Source organism: Rhinoderma darwinii, unplaced genomic scaffold (genome assembly GCF_050947455.1).
Source record: "Rhinoderma darwinii isolate aRhiDar2 unplaced genomic scaffold, aRhiDar2.hap1 Scaffold_973, whole genome shotgun sequence".
NCBI classification, from domain to species: Eukaryota; Metazoa; Chordata; class Amphibia; order Anura; family Rhinodermatidae; genus Rhinoderma; species Rhinoderma darwinii.
In genome coordinates, this window is record NW_027464548.1 from 92,901 (window position 1) to 106,281 (window position 13,381).

Here is a 13,381-nt window from a genome sequence, read left to right on the forward strand (position 1 = left end):
TTCCTTCACACCTTGTATCAGCTGTAATCCAGTCCAGTCCAGTGCTGCCTGCTGAGCAGCACTGACCAACACTGCCTGGGCCCAGGCTTTTATCTCTGAGGCCCCATTATGATGTCAGAAAGCTGGCTCTGGAATCCTGAGGGCTCCACTATGACACGTGCAAAGTTCCGTCTGAACTTTATATAAGACGGTGAGGCTCAGTCAGTCACTCAGTGTTGCCTGAGAGGGCAACACTGCAACAGCCGGCCGCCAGGCTGTCTTTTTTTTGCACAGCTAGTTGCCTCCAGGAGGCCACAAGAGGGAGACAAGGGACTGCAAAATGGAAAATAGGCATCCACCAACTTTACAGACAACTTCTCCTTGCTCCTACAACCTCCATCCTTGCACAGTTTGTTATTCTTCTAGGTAACATAGTAACAAATCCAAATTGCTGCTCTCTTTGTAGGCAAGCAAGGCTTTGTTGCAACTGCAATTCTTACTTCTTCTTGAAATGTAGGGACGACAGTACATTCCATCACATCCATCTAGTGTACACAGGTAGGTCCATTGTGGCGGGCAGGCGAGCGGGCGGGCTGCTTTATTGGCTGTTTGCTGTTCCCCTACTCCACTCCACTATTTGACTGTTGTGCTGCATCAATCAATCAATCAATCAATCAATCAATCAATCAATCAATCAATCAATCAGTGGCTGGCTCAGGTGCAGCTCTTTAACTTACCTAAAAGGGAGGGCGGAGAGAAGACAAGGAAGGTGAATGAGGTGTTCCAATGTGAAATGCCGGAAACACAGAAACACAGACGACACACAACAAGAGGTGGCAATCTATTCATTAATTGCATTTAATCAATGAGCTCATTATCACTCATGCATTGTCCAACAGGTGTTGAAATAATGGGATTAAAAGGGGAGATCCCTTCAGAAAGACAGAAACAATAGCAAAGACAAAAAACACTTTTGGAATCTGCTTTTAGTCAACACATAAGGAAAGGGTGCACCGGTCCTGGAAATACTGCAATACCAGGTCAATGCGTGGAGTGGACAGAGCAAGCTCTATTTCCATCTCCCTGTTCTAAAAATCCATTTAATATATGGTCCCCAGATAGGGGACGTATCAGATATTAAACTGATAAGAACAGATACTACACTTGATCTTAGCCAAAAGGCCGAGAAGCGATAACCCGAACGGGCCGCGCGTTGCCCGAGCCTGCCCGATACTGCTGTTCAGCCCTTGCAGCGATTCAGCCTACTTCTAGGCAATTCCATGGGGCCCTGCAGGCTCACACACTCACAGCTACACGGGAGGTGAATAAAGGCCGGAGAGGAAGCCAGACAGGATTTGCTTCTTTTGCTTGCACCACAATGCAGTGCTGAAAGAGGAGGAATCTACATAAAAACGCCTTCCTGGCAACGCCCAAATGCCCTGCTGCCATGCAGATAAACACTGGCAGCGGCAGCAAGTGCATGCCCACAGCCACCCCTTGTTCCTTCACACCTTGTATCAGCTGTAATCCAGTCCAGTCCAGTGCTGCCTGCTGAGCAGCACTGACCAACACTGCCTGGGCCCAGGCTTTTATCTCTGAGGCCCCATTATGATGTCAGAAAGCTGGCTCTGGAATCCTGAGGGCTCCACTATGACACGTGCAAAGTTCCGTCTGAACTTTATATAAGACGGTGAGGCTCAGTCAGTCACTCAGTGTTGCCTGAGAGGGCAACACTGCAACAGCCGGCCGCCATGCTGTCTTTTTTTTTGCACAGCTAGTTGCCTCCAGGAAGCCACAAGAGGGAGACAAGGGACTGCAAAATGGAAAATAGGCATCCACCAACTTTACAGACAACTTCTCCTTGCTCCTACAACCTCCATCCTTGCACAGTTTGTTATTCTTCTAGGTAACATAGTAACAAATCCAAATTGCTGCTCTCTTTGTAGGCAAGCAAGGCTTTGTTGCAACTGCAATTCTTACTTCTTCTTGAAATGTAGGGACGACAGTACATTCCATCACATCCATCTAGTGTACACAGGTAGGTCCATTGTGGCGGGCAGGCGAGCGGGCGGGCTGCTTTATTGGCTGTTTGCTGTTCCCCTACTCCACTCCACTATTTGACCTTTGTGCTGCATCAATCAATCAATCAATCAATCAATCAATCAATCAATCAATCAGTGGCTGGCTCAGGTGCAGCTCTTTAACTTACCTAAAAGGGAGGGCGGAGAGAAGACAAGGAAGGTGAATGAGGTGTTCCAATGTGAAATGCCGGAAACACAGAAACACAGACGACACACAACAAGAGGTGGCAATCTATTCATTAATTGCATTTAATCAATGAGCTCATTATCACTCATGCATTGTCCAACAGGTGTTGAAATAATGGGATTAAAAGGGGAGATCCCTTCAGAAAGACAGAAACAATAGCAAAGACAAAAAACACTTTTGGAATCTGCTTTTAGTCAACACATAAGGAAAGGGTGCACCGGTCCTGGAAATACTGCAATACCAGGTCAATGCGTGGAGTGGACAGAGCAAGCTCTATTTCCATCTCCCTGTTCTAAAAATCCATTTAATATATGGTCCCCAGATAGGGGACGTATCAGATATTAAACTGATAAGAACAGATACTACACTTGATCTTAGCCAAAAGGCCGAGAAGCGATAACCCGAACGGGCCGCGCGTTGCCCGAGCCTGCCCGATACTGCTGTTCAGCCCTTGCAGCGATTCAGCCTACTTCTAGGCAATTCCATGGGGCCCTGCAGGCTCACACACTCACAGCTACACGGGAGGTGAATAAAGGCCGGAGAGGAAGCCAGACAGGATTTGCTTCTTTTGCTTGCACCACAATGCAGTGCTGAAAGAGGAGGAATCTACATAAAAACGCCTTCCTGGCAACGCCCAAATGCCCTGCTGCCATGCAGATAAACACTGGCAGCGGCAGCAAGTGCATGCCCACAGCCACCCCTTGTTCCTTCACACCTTGTATCAGCTGTAATCCAGTCCAGTCCAGTGCTGCCTGCTGAGCAGCACTGACCAACACTGCCTGGGCCCAGGCTTTTATCTCTGAGGCCCCATTATGATGTCAGAAAGCTGGCTCTGGAATCCTGAGGGCTCCACTATGACACGTGCAAAGTTCCGTCTGAACTTTATATAAGACGGTGAGGCTCAGTCAGTCACTCAGTGTTGCCTGAGAGGGCAACACTGCAACAGCCGGCCGCCAGGCTGTCTTTTTTTTGCACAGCTAGTTGCCTCCAGGAGGCCACAAGAGGGAGACAAGGGACTGCAAAATGGAAAATAGGCATCCACCAACTTTACAGACAACTTCTCCTTGCTCCTACAACCTCCATCCTTGCACAGTTTGTTATTCTTCTAGGTAACATAGTAACAAATCCAAATTGCTGCTCTCTTTGTAGGCAAGCAAGGCTTTGTTGCAACTGCAATTCTTACTTCTTCTTGAAATGTAGGGACGACAGTACATTCCATCACATCCATCTAGTGTACACAGGTAGGTCCATTGTGGCGGGCAGGCGAGCGGGCGGGCTGCTTTATTGGCTGTTTGCTGTTCCCCTACTCCACTCCACTATTTGACTGTTGTGCTGCATCAATCAATCAATCAATCAATCAATCAATCAATCAGTGGCTGGCTCAGGTGCAGCTCTTTAACTTACCTAAAAGGGAGGGCGGAGAGAAGACAAGGAAGGTGAATGAGGTGTTCCAATGTGAAATGCCGGAAACACAGAAACACAGACGACACACAACAAGAGGTGGCAATCTATTCATTAATTGCATTTAATCAATGAGCTCATTATCACTCATGCATTGTCCAACAGGTGTTGAAATAATGGGATTAAAAGGGGAGATCCCTTCAGAAAGACAGAAACAATAGCAAATACAAAAAACACTTTTGGAATCTGCTTTTAGTCAACACATAAGGAAAGGGTGCACCGGTCCTGGAAATACTGCAATACCAGGTCAATGCGTGGAGTGGACAGAGCAAGCTCTATTTCCATCTCCCTGTTCTAAAAATCCATTTAATATATGGTCCCCAGATAGGGGACGTATCAGATATTAAACTGATAAGAACAGATACTACACTTGATCTTAGCCAAAAGGCCGAGAAGCGATAACCCGAACGGGCCGCGCGTTGCCCGAGCCTGCCCGATACTGCTGTTCAGCCCTTGCAGCGATTCAGCCTACTTCTAGGCAATTCCATGGGGCCCTGCAGGCTCACACACTCACAGCTACACGGGAGGTGAATAAAGGCCGGAGAGGAAGCCAGACAGGATTTGCTTCTTTTGCTTGCACCACAATGCAGTGCTGAAAGAGGAGGAATCTACATAAAAACGCCTTCCTGGCAACGCCCAAATGCCCTGCTGCCATGCAGATAAACACTGGCAGCGGCAGCAAGTGCATGCCCACAGCCACCCCTTGTTCCTTCACACCTTGTATCAGCTGTAATCCAGTCCAGTCCAGTGCTGCCTGCTGAGCAGCACTGACCAACACTGCCTTGGCCCAGGCTTTTATCTCTGAGGCCCCATTATGATGTCAGAAAGCTGGCTCTGGAATCCTGAGGGCTCCACTATGACACGTGCAAAGTTCTGTCTGAACTTTATATAAGACGGTGAGGCTCAGTCAGTCACTCAGTGTTGCCTGAGAGGGCAACACTGCAACAGCCGGCCGCCAGGCTGTCTTTTTTTTGCACAGCTAGTTGCCTCCAGGAGGCCACAAGAGGGAGACAAGGGACTGCAAAATGGAAAATAGGCATCCACCAACTTTACAGACAACTTCTCCTTGCTCCTACAACCTCCATCCTTGCACAGTTTGTTATTCTTCTAGGTAACATAGTAACAAATCCAAATTGCTGCTCTCTTTGTAGGCAAGCAAGGCTTTGTTGCAACTGCAATTCTTACTTCTTCTTGAAATGTAGGGACGACAGTACATTCCATCACATCCATCTAGTGTACACAGGTAGGTCCATTGTGGCGGGCAGGCGAGCGGGCGGGCTGCTTTATTGGCTGTTTGCTGTTCCCCTACTCCACTCCACTATTTGACTGTTGTGCTGCATCAATCAATCAATCAATCAATCAATCAATCAATCAATCAATCAATCAGTGGCTGGCTCAGGTGCAGCTCTTTAACTTACCTAAAAGGGAGGGCGGAGAGAAGACAAGGAAGGTGAATGAGGTGTTCCAATGTGAAATGCCGGAAACACAGAAACACAGACGACACACAACAAGAGGTGGCAATCTATTCATTAATTGCATTTAATCAATGAGCTCATTATCACTCATGCATTGTCCAACAGGTGTTGAAATAATGGGATTAAAAGGGGAGATCCCTTCAGAAAGACAGAAACAATAGCAAAGACAAAAAACACTTTTGGAATCTGCTTTTAGTCAACACATAAGGAAAGGGTGCACCGGTCCTGGAAATACTGCAATACCAGGTCAATGCGTGGAGTGGACAGAGCAAGCTCTATTTCCATCTCCCTGTTCTAAAAATCCATTTAATATATGGTCCCCAGATAGGGGACGTATCAGATATTAAACTGATAAGAACAGATACTACACTTGATCTTAGCCAAAAGGCCGAGAAGCGATAACCCGAACGGGCCGCGCGTTGCCCGAGCCTGCCCGATACTGCTGTTCAGCCCTTGCAGCGATTCAGCCTACTTCTAGGCAATTCCATGGGGCCCTGCAGGCTCACACACTCACAGCTACACGGGAGGTGAATAAAGGCCGGAGAGGAAGCCAGACAGGATTTGCTTCTTTTGCTTGCACCACAATGCAGTGCTGAAAGAGGAGGAATCTACATAAAAACGCCTTCCTGGCAACGCCCAAATGCCCTGCTGCCATGCAGATAAACACTGGCAGCGGCAGCAAGTGCATGCCCACAGCCACCCCTTGTTCCTTCACACCTTGTATCAGCTGTAATCCAGTCCAGTCCAGTGCTGCCTGCTGAGCAGCACTGACCAACACTGCCTGGGCCCAGGCTTTTATCTCTGAGGCCCCATTATGATGTCAGAAAGCTGGCTCTGGAATCCTGAGGGCTCCACTATGACACGTGCAAAGTTCCGTCTGAACTTTATATAAGACGGTGAGGCTCAGTCAGTCACTCAGTGTTGCCTGAGAGGGCAACACTGCAACAGCCGGCCGCCAGGCTGTCTTTTTTTTGCACAGCTAGTTGCCTCCAGGAGGCCACAAGAGGGAGACAAGGGACTGCAAAATGGAAAATAGGCATCCACCAACTTTACAGACAACTTCTCCTTGCTCCTACAACCTCCATCCTTGCACAGTTTGTTATTCTTCTAGGTAACATAGTAACAAATCCAAATTGCTGCTCTCTTTGTAGGCAAGCAAGGCTTTGTTGCAACTGCAATTCTTACTTCTTCTTGAAATGTAGGGACGACAGTACATTCCATCACATCCATCTAGTGTACACAGGTAGGTCCATTGTGGCGGGCAGGCGAGCGGGCGGGCTGCTTTATTGGCTGTTTGCTGTTCCCCTACTCCACTCCACTATTTGACTGTTGTGCTGCATCAATCAATCAATCAATCAATCAATCAATCAATCAATCAATCAATCAATCAATCAATCAGTGGCTGGCTCAGGTGCAGCTCTTTAACTTACCTAAAAGGGAGGGCGGAGAGAAGACAAGGAAGGTGAATGAGGTGTTCCAATGTGAAATGCCGGAAACACAGAAACACAGACGACACACAACAAGAGGTGGCAATCTATTCATTAATTGCATTTAATCAATGAGCTCATTATCACTCATGCATTGTCCAACAGGTGTTGAAATAATGGGATTAAAAGGGGAGATCCCTTCAGAAAGACAGAAACAATAGCAAAGACAAAAAACACTTTTGGAATCTGCTTTTAGTCAACACATAAGGAAAGGGTGCACCGGTCCTGGAAATACTGCAATACCAGGTCAATGCGTGGAGTGGACAGAGCAAGCTCTATTTCCATCTCCCTGTTCTAAAAATCCATTTAATATATGGTCCCCAGATAGGGGACGTATCAGATATTAAACTGATAAGAACAGATACTACACTTGATCTTAGCCAAAAGGCCGAGAAGCGATAACCCGAACGGGCCGCGCGTTGCCCGAGCCTGCCCGATACTGCTGTTCAGCCCTTGCAGCGATTCAGCCTACTTCTAGGCAATTCCATGGGGCCCTGCAGGCTCACACACTCACAGCTACACGGGAGGTGAATAAAGGCCGGAGAGGAAGCCAGACAGGATTTGCTTCTTTTGCTTGCACCACAATGCAGTGCTGAAAGAGGAGGAATCTACATAAAAACGCCTTCCTGGCAACGCCCAAATGCCCTGCTGCCATGCAGATAAACACTGGCAGCGGCAGCAAGTGCATGCCCACAGCCACCCCTTGTTCCTTCACACCTTGTATCAGCTGTAATCCAGTCCAGTCCAGTGCTGCCTGCTGAGCAGCACTGACCAACACTGCCTGGGCCCAGGCTTTTATCTCTGAGGCCCCATTATGATGTCAGAAAGCTGGCTCTGGAATCCTGAGGGCTCCACTATGACACGTGCAAAGTTCCGTCTGAACTTTATATAAGACGGTGAGGCTCAGTCAGTCACTCAGTGTTGCCTGAGAGGGCAACACTGCAACAGCCGGCCGCCAGGCTGTCTTTTTTTTGCACAGCTAGTTGCCTCCAGGAGGCCACAAGAGGGAGACAAGGGACTGCAAAATGGAAAATAGGCATCCACCAACTTTACAGACAACTTCTCCTTGCTCCTACAACCTCCATCCTTGCACAGTTTGTTATTCTTCTAGGTAACATAGTAACAAATCCAAATTGCTGCTCTCTTTGTAGGCAAGCAAGGCTTTGTTGCAACTGCAATTCTTACTTCTTCTTGAAATGTAGGGACGACAGTACATTCCATCACATCCATCTAGTGTACACAGGTAGGTCCATTGTGGCGGGCAGGCGAGCGGGCGGGCTGCTTTATTGGCTGTTTGCTGTTCCCCTACTCCACTCCACTATTTGACTGTTGTGCTGCATCAATCAATCAATCAATCAATCAATCAATCAATCAATCAATCAATCAATCAATCAGTGGCTGGCTCAGGTGCAGCTCTTTAACTTACCTAAAAGGGAGGGCGGAGAGAAGACAAGGAAGGTGAATGAGGTGTTCCAATGTGAAATGCCGGAAACACAGAAACACAGACGACACACAACAAGAGGTGGCAATCTATTCATTAATTGCATTTAATCAATGAGCTCATTATCACTCATGCATTGTCCAACAGGTGTTGAAATAATGGGATTAAAAGGGGAGATCCCTTCAGAAAGACAGAAACAATAGCAAAGACAAAAAACACTTTTGGAATCTGCTTTTAGTCAACACATAAGGAAAGGGTGCACCGGTCCTGGAAATACTGCAATACCAGGTCAATGCGTGGAGTGGACAGAGCAAGCTCTATTTCCATCTCCCTGTTCTAAAAATCCATTTAATATATGGTCCCCAGATAGGGGACGTATCAGATATTAAACTGATAAGAACAGATACTACACTTGATCTTAGCCAAAAGGCCGAGAAGCGATAACCCGAACGGGCCGCGCGTTGCCCGAGCCTGCCCGATACTGCTGTTCAGCCCTTGCAGCGATTCAGCCTACTTCTAGGCAATTCCATGGGGCCCTGCAGGCTCACACACTCACAGCTACACGGGAGGTGAATAAAGGCCGGAGAGGAAGCCAGACAGGATTTGCTTCTTTTGCTTGCACCACAATGCAGTGCTGAAAGAGGAGGAATCTACATAAAAACGCCTTCCTGGCAACGCCCAAATGCCCTGCTGCCATGCAGATAAACACTGGCAGCGGCAGCAAGTGCATGCCCACAGCCACCCCTTGTTCCTTCACACCTTGTATCAGCTGTAATCCAGTCCAGTCCAGTGCTGCCTGCTGAGCAGCACTGACCAACACTGCCTGGGCCCAGGCTTTTATCTCTGAGGCCCCATTATGATGTCAGAAAGCTGGCTCTGGAATCCTGAGGGCTCCACTATGACACGTGCAAAGTTCCGTCTGAACTTTATATAAGACGGTGAGGCTCAGTCAGTCACTCAGTGTTGCCTGAGAGGGCAACACTGCAACAGCCGGCCGCCAGGCTGTCTTTTTTTTGCACAGCTAGTTGCCTCCAGGAGGCCACAAGAGGGAGACAAGGGACTGCAAAATGGAAAATAGGCATCCACCAACTTTACAGACAACTTCTCCTTGCTCCTACAACCTCCATCCTTGCACAGTTTGTTATTCTTCTAGGTAACATAGTAACAAATCCAAATTGCTGCTCTCTTTGTAGGCAAGCAAGGCTTTGTTGCAACTGCAATTCTTACTTCTTCTTGAAATGTAGGGACGACAGTACATTCCATCACATCCATCTAGTGTACACAGGTAGGTCCATTGTGGCGGGCAGGCGAGCGGGCGGGCTGCTTTATTGGCTGTTTGCTGTTCCCCTACTCCACTCCACTATTTGACTGTTGTGCTGCATCAATCAATCAATCAATCAATCAATCAATCAATCAATCAATCAATCAGTGGCTGGCTCAGGTGCAGCTCTTTAACTTACCTAAAAGGGAGGGCGGAGAGAAGACAAGGAAGGTGAATGAGGTGTTCCAATGTGAAATGCCGGAAACACAGAAACACAGACGACACACAACAAGAGGTGGCAATCTATTCATTAATTGCATTTAATCAATGAGCTCATTATCACTCATGCATTGTCCAACAGGTGTTGAAATAATGGGATTAAAAGGGGAGATCCCTTCAGAAAGACAGAAACAATAGCAAAGACAAAAAACACTTTTGGAATCTGCTTTTAGTCAACACATAAGGAAAGGGTGCACCGGTCCTGGAAATACTGCAATACCAGGTCAATGCGTGGAGTGGACAGAGCAAGCTCTATTTCCATCTCCCTGTTCTAAAAATCCATTTAATATATGGTCCCCAGATAGGGGACGTATCAGATATTAAACTGATAAGAACAGATACTACACTTGATCTTAGCCAAAAGGCCGAGAAGCGATAACCCGAACGGGCCGCGCGTTGCCCGAGCCTGCCCGATACTGCTGTTCAGCCCTTGCAGCGATTCAGCCTACTTCTAGGCAATTCCATGGGGCCCTGCAGGCTCACACACTCACAGCTACACGGGAGGTGAATAAAGGCCGGAGAGGAAGCCAGACAGGATTTGCTTCTTTTGCTTGCACCACAATGCAGTGCTGAAAGAGGAGGAATCTACATAAAAACGCCTTCCTGGCAACGCCCAAATGCCCTGCTGCCATGCAGATAAACACTGGCAGCGGCAGCAAGTGCATGCCCACAGCCACCCCTTGTTCCTTCACACCTTGTATCAGCTGTAATCCAGTCCAGTCCAGTGCTGCCTGCTGAGCAGCACTGACCAACACTGCCTGGGCCCAGGCTTTTATCTCTGAGGCCCCATTATGATGTCAGAAAGCTGGCTCTGGAATCCTGAGGGCTCCACTATGACACGTGCAAAGTTCCGTCTGAACTTTATATAAGACGGTGAGGCTCAGTCAGTCACTCAGTGTTGCCTGAGAGGGCAACACTGCAACAGCCGGCCGCCAGGCTGTCTTTTTTTTGCACAGCTAGTTGCCTCCAGGAGGCCACAAGAGGGAGACAAGGGACTGCAAAATGGAAAATAGGCATCCACCAACTTTACAGACAACTTCTCCTTGCTCCTACAACCTCCATCCTTGCACAGTTTGTTATTCTTCTAGGTAACATAGTAACAAATCCAAATTGCTGCTCTCTTTGTAGGCAAGCAAGGCTTTGTTGCAACTGCAATTCTTACTTCTTCTTGAAATGTAGGGACGACAGTACATTCCATCACATCCATCTAGTGTACACAGGTAGGTCCATTGTGGCGGGCAGGCGAGCGGGCGGGCTGCTTTATTGGCTGTTTGCTGTTCCCCTACTCCACTCCACTATTTGACTGTTGTGCTGCATCAATCAATCAATCAATCAATCAATCAATCAATCAATCAATCAATCAGTGGCTGGCTCAGGTGCAGCTCTTTAACTTACCTAAAAGGGAGGGCGGAGAGAAGACAAGGAAGGTGAATGAGGTGTTCCAATGTGAAATGCCGGAAACACAGAAACACAGACGACACACAACAAGAGGTGGCAATCTATTCATTAATTGCATTTAATCAATGAGCTCATTATCACTCATGCATTGTCCAACAGGTGTTGAAATAATGGGATTAAAAGGGGAGATCCCTTCAGAAAGACAGAAACAATAGCAAAGACAAAAAACACTTTTGGAATCTGCTTTTAGTCAACACATAAGGAAAGGGTGCACCGGTCCTGGAAATACTGCAATACCAGGTCAATGCGTGGAGTGGACAGAGCAAGCTCTATTTCCATCTCCCTGTTCTAAAAATCCATTTAATATATGGTCCCCAGATAGGGGACGTATCAGATATTAAACTGATAAGAACAGATACTACACTTGATCTTAGCCAAAAGGCCGAGAAGCGATAACCCGAACGGGCCGCGCGTTGCCCGAGCCTGCCCGATACTGCTGTTCAGCCCTTGCAGCGATTCAGCCTACTTCTAGGCAATTCCATGGGGCCCTGCAGGCTCACACACTCACAGCTACACGGGAGGTGAATAAAGGCCGGAGAGGAAGCCAGACAGGATTTGCTTCTTTTGCTTGCACCACAATGCAGTGCTGAAAGAGGAGGAATCTACATAAAAACGCCTTCCTGGCAACGCCCAAATGCCCTGCTGCCATGCAGATAAACACTGGCAGCGGCAGCAAGTGCATGCCCACAGCCACCCCTTGTTCCTTCACACCTTGTATCAGCTGTAATCCAGTCCAGTCCAGTGCTGCCTGCTGAGCAGCACTGACCAACACTGCCTGGGCCCAGGCTTAAATCTCTGAGGCCCCATTATGATGTCAGAAAGCTGGCTCTGGAATCCTGAGGGCTCCACTATGACACGTGCAAAGTTCCGTCTGAACTTTATATAAGACGGTGAGGCTCAGTCAGTCACTCAGTGTTGCCTGAGAGGGCAACACTGCAACAGCCGGCCGCCAGGCTGTCTTTTTTTTGCACAGCTAGTTGCCTCCAGGAGGCCACAAGAGGGAGACAAGGGACTGCAAAATGGAAAATAGGCATCCACCAACTTTACAGACAACTTCTCCTTGCTCCTACAACCTCCATCCTTGCACAGTTTGTTATTCTTCTAGGTAACATAGTAACAAATCCAAATTGCTGCTCTCTTTGTAGGCAAGCAAGGCTTTGTTGCAACTGCAATTCTTACTTCTTCTTGAAATGTAGGGACGACAGTACATTCCATCACATCCATCTAGTGTACACAGGTAGGTCCATTGTGGCGGGCAGGCGAGCGGGCGGGCTGCTTTATTGGCTGTTTGCTGTTCCCCTACTCCACTCCACTATTTGACTGTTGTGCTGCATCAATCAATCAATCAATCAATCAATCAATCAATCAATCAATCAATCAATCAATCAATCAGTGGCTGGCTCAGGTGCAGCTCTTTAACTTACCTAAAAGGGAGGGCGGAGAGAAGACAAGGAAGGTGAATGAGGTGTTCCAATGTGAAATGCCGGAAACACAGAAACACAGACGACACACAACAAGAGGTGGCAATCTATTCATTAATTGCATTTAATCAATGAGCTCATTATCACTCATGCATTGTCCAACAGGTGTTGAAATAATGGGATTAAAAGGGGAGATCCCTTCAGAAAGACAGAAACAATAGCAAAGACAAAAAACACTTTTGGAATCTGCTTTTAGTCAACACATAAGGAAAGGGTGCACCGGTCCTGGAAATACTGCAATACCAGGTCAATGCGTGGAGTGGACAGAGCAAGCTCTATTTCCATCTCCCTGTTCTAAAAATCCATTTAATATATGGTCCCCAGATAGGGGACGTATCAGATATTAAACTGATAAGAACAGATACTACACTTGATCTTAGCCAAAAGGCCGAGAAGCGATAACCCGAACGGGCCGCGCGTTGCCCGAGCCTGCCCGATACTGCTGTTCAGCCCTTGCAGCGATTCAGCCTACTTCTAGGCAATTCCATGGGGCCCTGCAGGCTCACACACTCACAGCTACACGGGAGGTGAATAAAGGCCGGAGAGGAAGCCAGACAGGATTTGCTTCTTTTGCTTGCACCACAATGCAGTGCTGAAAGAGGAGGAATCTACATAAAAACGCCTTCCTGGCAACGCCCAAAAGCCCTGCTGCCGTGCAGATAAACACTGGCAGCGGCAGCAAGTGCATGCCCACAGCCACCCCTTGTTCCTTCACACCTTGTATCAGCTGTAATCCAGTCCAGTCCAGTGCTGCCTGCTGAGCAGCACTGACCAACACTGCCTGGGCCCAG

At 47.9% G+C, this 13,381-nt stretch overlaps 9 non-coding genes across 9 annotated transcripts; all 9 read right to left on the minus strand.

The window, feature by feature from the left end:
- Nucleotides 1-982: 982 nt before the first annotated feature.
- On the minus strand, nt 983-1,173 carry LOC142734271 (U2 spliceosomal RNA). The gene has a single exon (XR_012880258.1). It is a non-coding gene; the product is annotated as a U2 spliceosomal RNA (small nuclear RNA).
- Nucleotides 1,174-2,454: 1,281 nt separating this feature from the next.
- Nucleotides 2,455-2,645, minus strand: LOC142734272 (U2 spliceosomal RNA). The gene has a single exon (XR_012880259.1). It is a non-coding gene; the product is annotated as a U2 spliceosomal RNA (small nuclear RNA).
- A 1,272-nt stretch (nt 2,646-3,917) lies between these two features.
- On the minus strand, nt 3,918-4,108 carry LOC142734275 (U2 spliceosomal RNA). The gene has a single exon (XR_012880261.1). It is a non-coding gene; the product is annotated as a U2 spliceosomal RNA (small nuclear RNA).
- A 1,284-nt stretch (nt 4,109-5,392) lies between these two features.
- On the minus strand, nt 5,393-5,583 carry LOC142734276 (U2 spliceosomal RNA). Its single transcript, XR_012880262.1, has one exon. It is a non-coding gene; the product is annotated as a U2 spliceosomal RNA (small nuclear RNA).
- Nucleotides 5,584-6,879: 1,296 nt separating this feature from the next.
- On the minus strand, nt 6,880-7,070 carry LOC142734277 (U2 spliceosomal RNA). Its single transcript, XR_012880263.1, has one exon. It is a non-coding gene; the product is annotated as a U2 spliceosomal RNA (small nuclear RNA).
- Nucleotides 7,071-8,362: 1,292 nt separating this feature from the next.
- LOC142734278 (U2 spliceosomal RNA) lies at nt 8,363-8,553 on the minus strand. The gene has a single exon (XR_012880264.1). It is a non-coding gene; the product is annotated as a U2 spliceosomal RNA (small nuclear RNA).
- Nucleotides 8,554-9,837: 1,284 nt separating this feature from the next.
- LOC142734279 (U2 spliceosomal RNA) lies at nt 9,838-10,028 on the minus strand. Its single transcript, XR_012880265.1, has one exon. It is a non-coding gene; the product is annotated as a U2 spliceosomal RNA (small nuclear RNA).
- A 1,284-nt stretch (nt 10,029-11,312) lies between these two features.
- LOC142734280 (U2 spliceosomal RNA) lies at nt 11,313-11,503 on the minus strand. Its single transcript, XR_012880266.1, has one exon. It is a non-coding gene; the product is annotated as a U2 spliceosomal RNA (small nuclear RNA).
- Nucleotides 11,504-12,799: 1,296 nt separating this feature from the next.
- Nucleotides 12,800-12,990, minus strand: LOC142734281 (U2 spliceosomal RNA). The gene has a single exon (XR_012880267.1). It is a non-coding gene; the product is annotated as a U2 spliceosomal RNA (small nuclear RNA).
- Nucleotides 12,991-13,381: the final 391 nt, after the last annotated feature.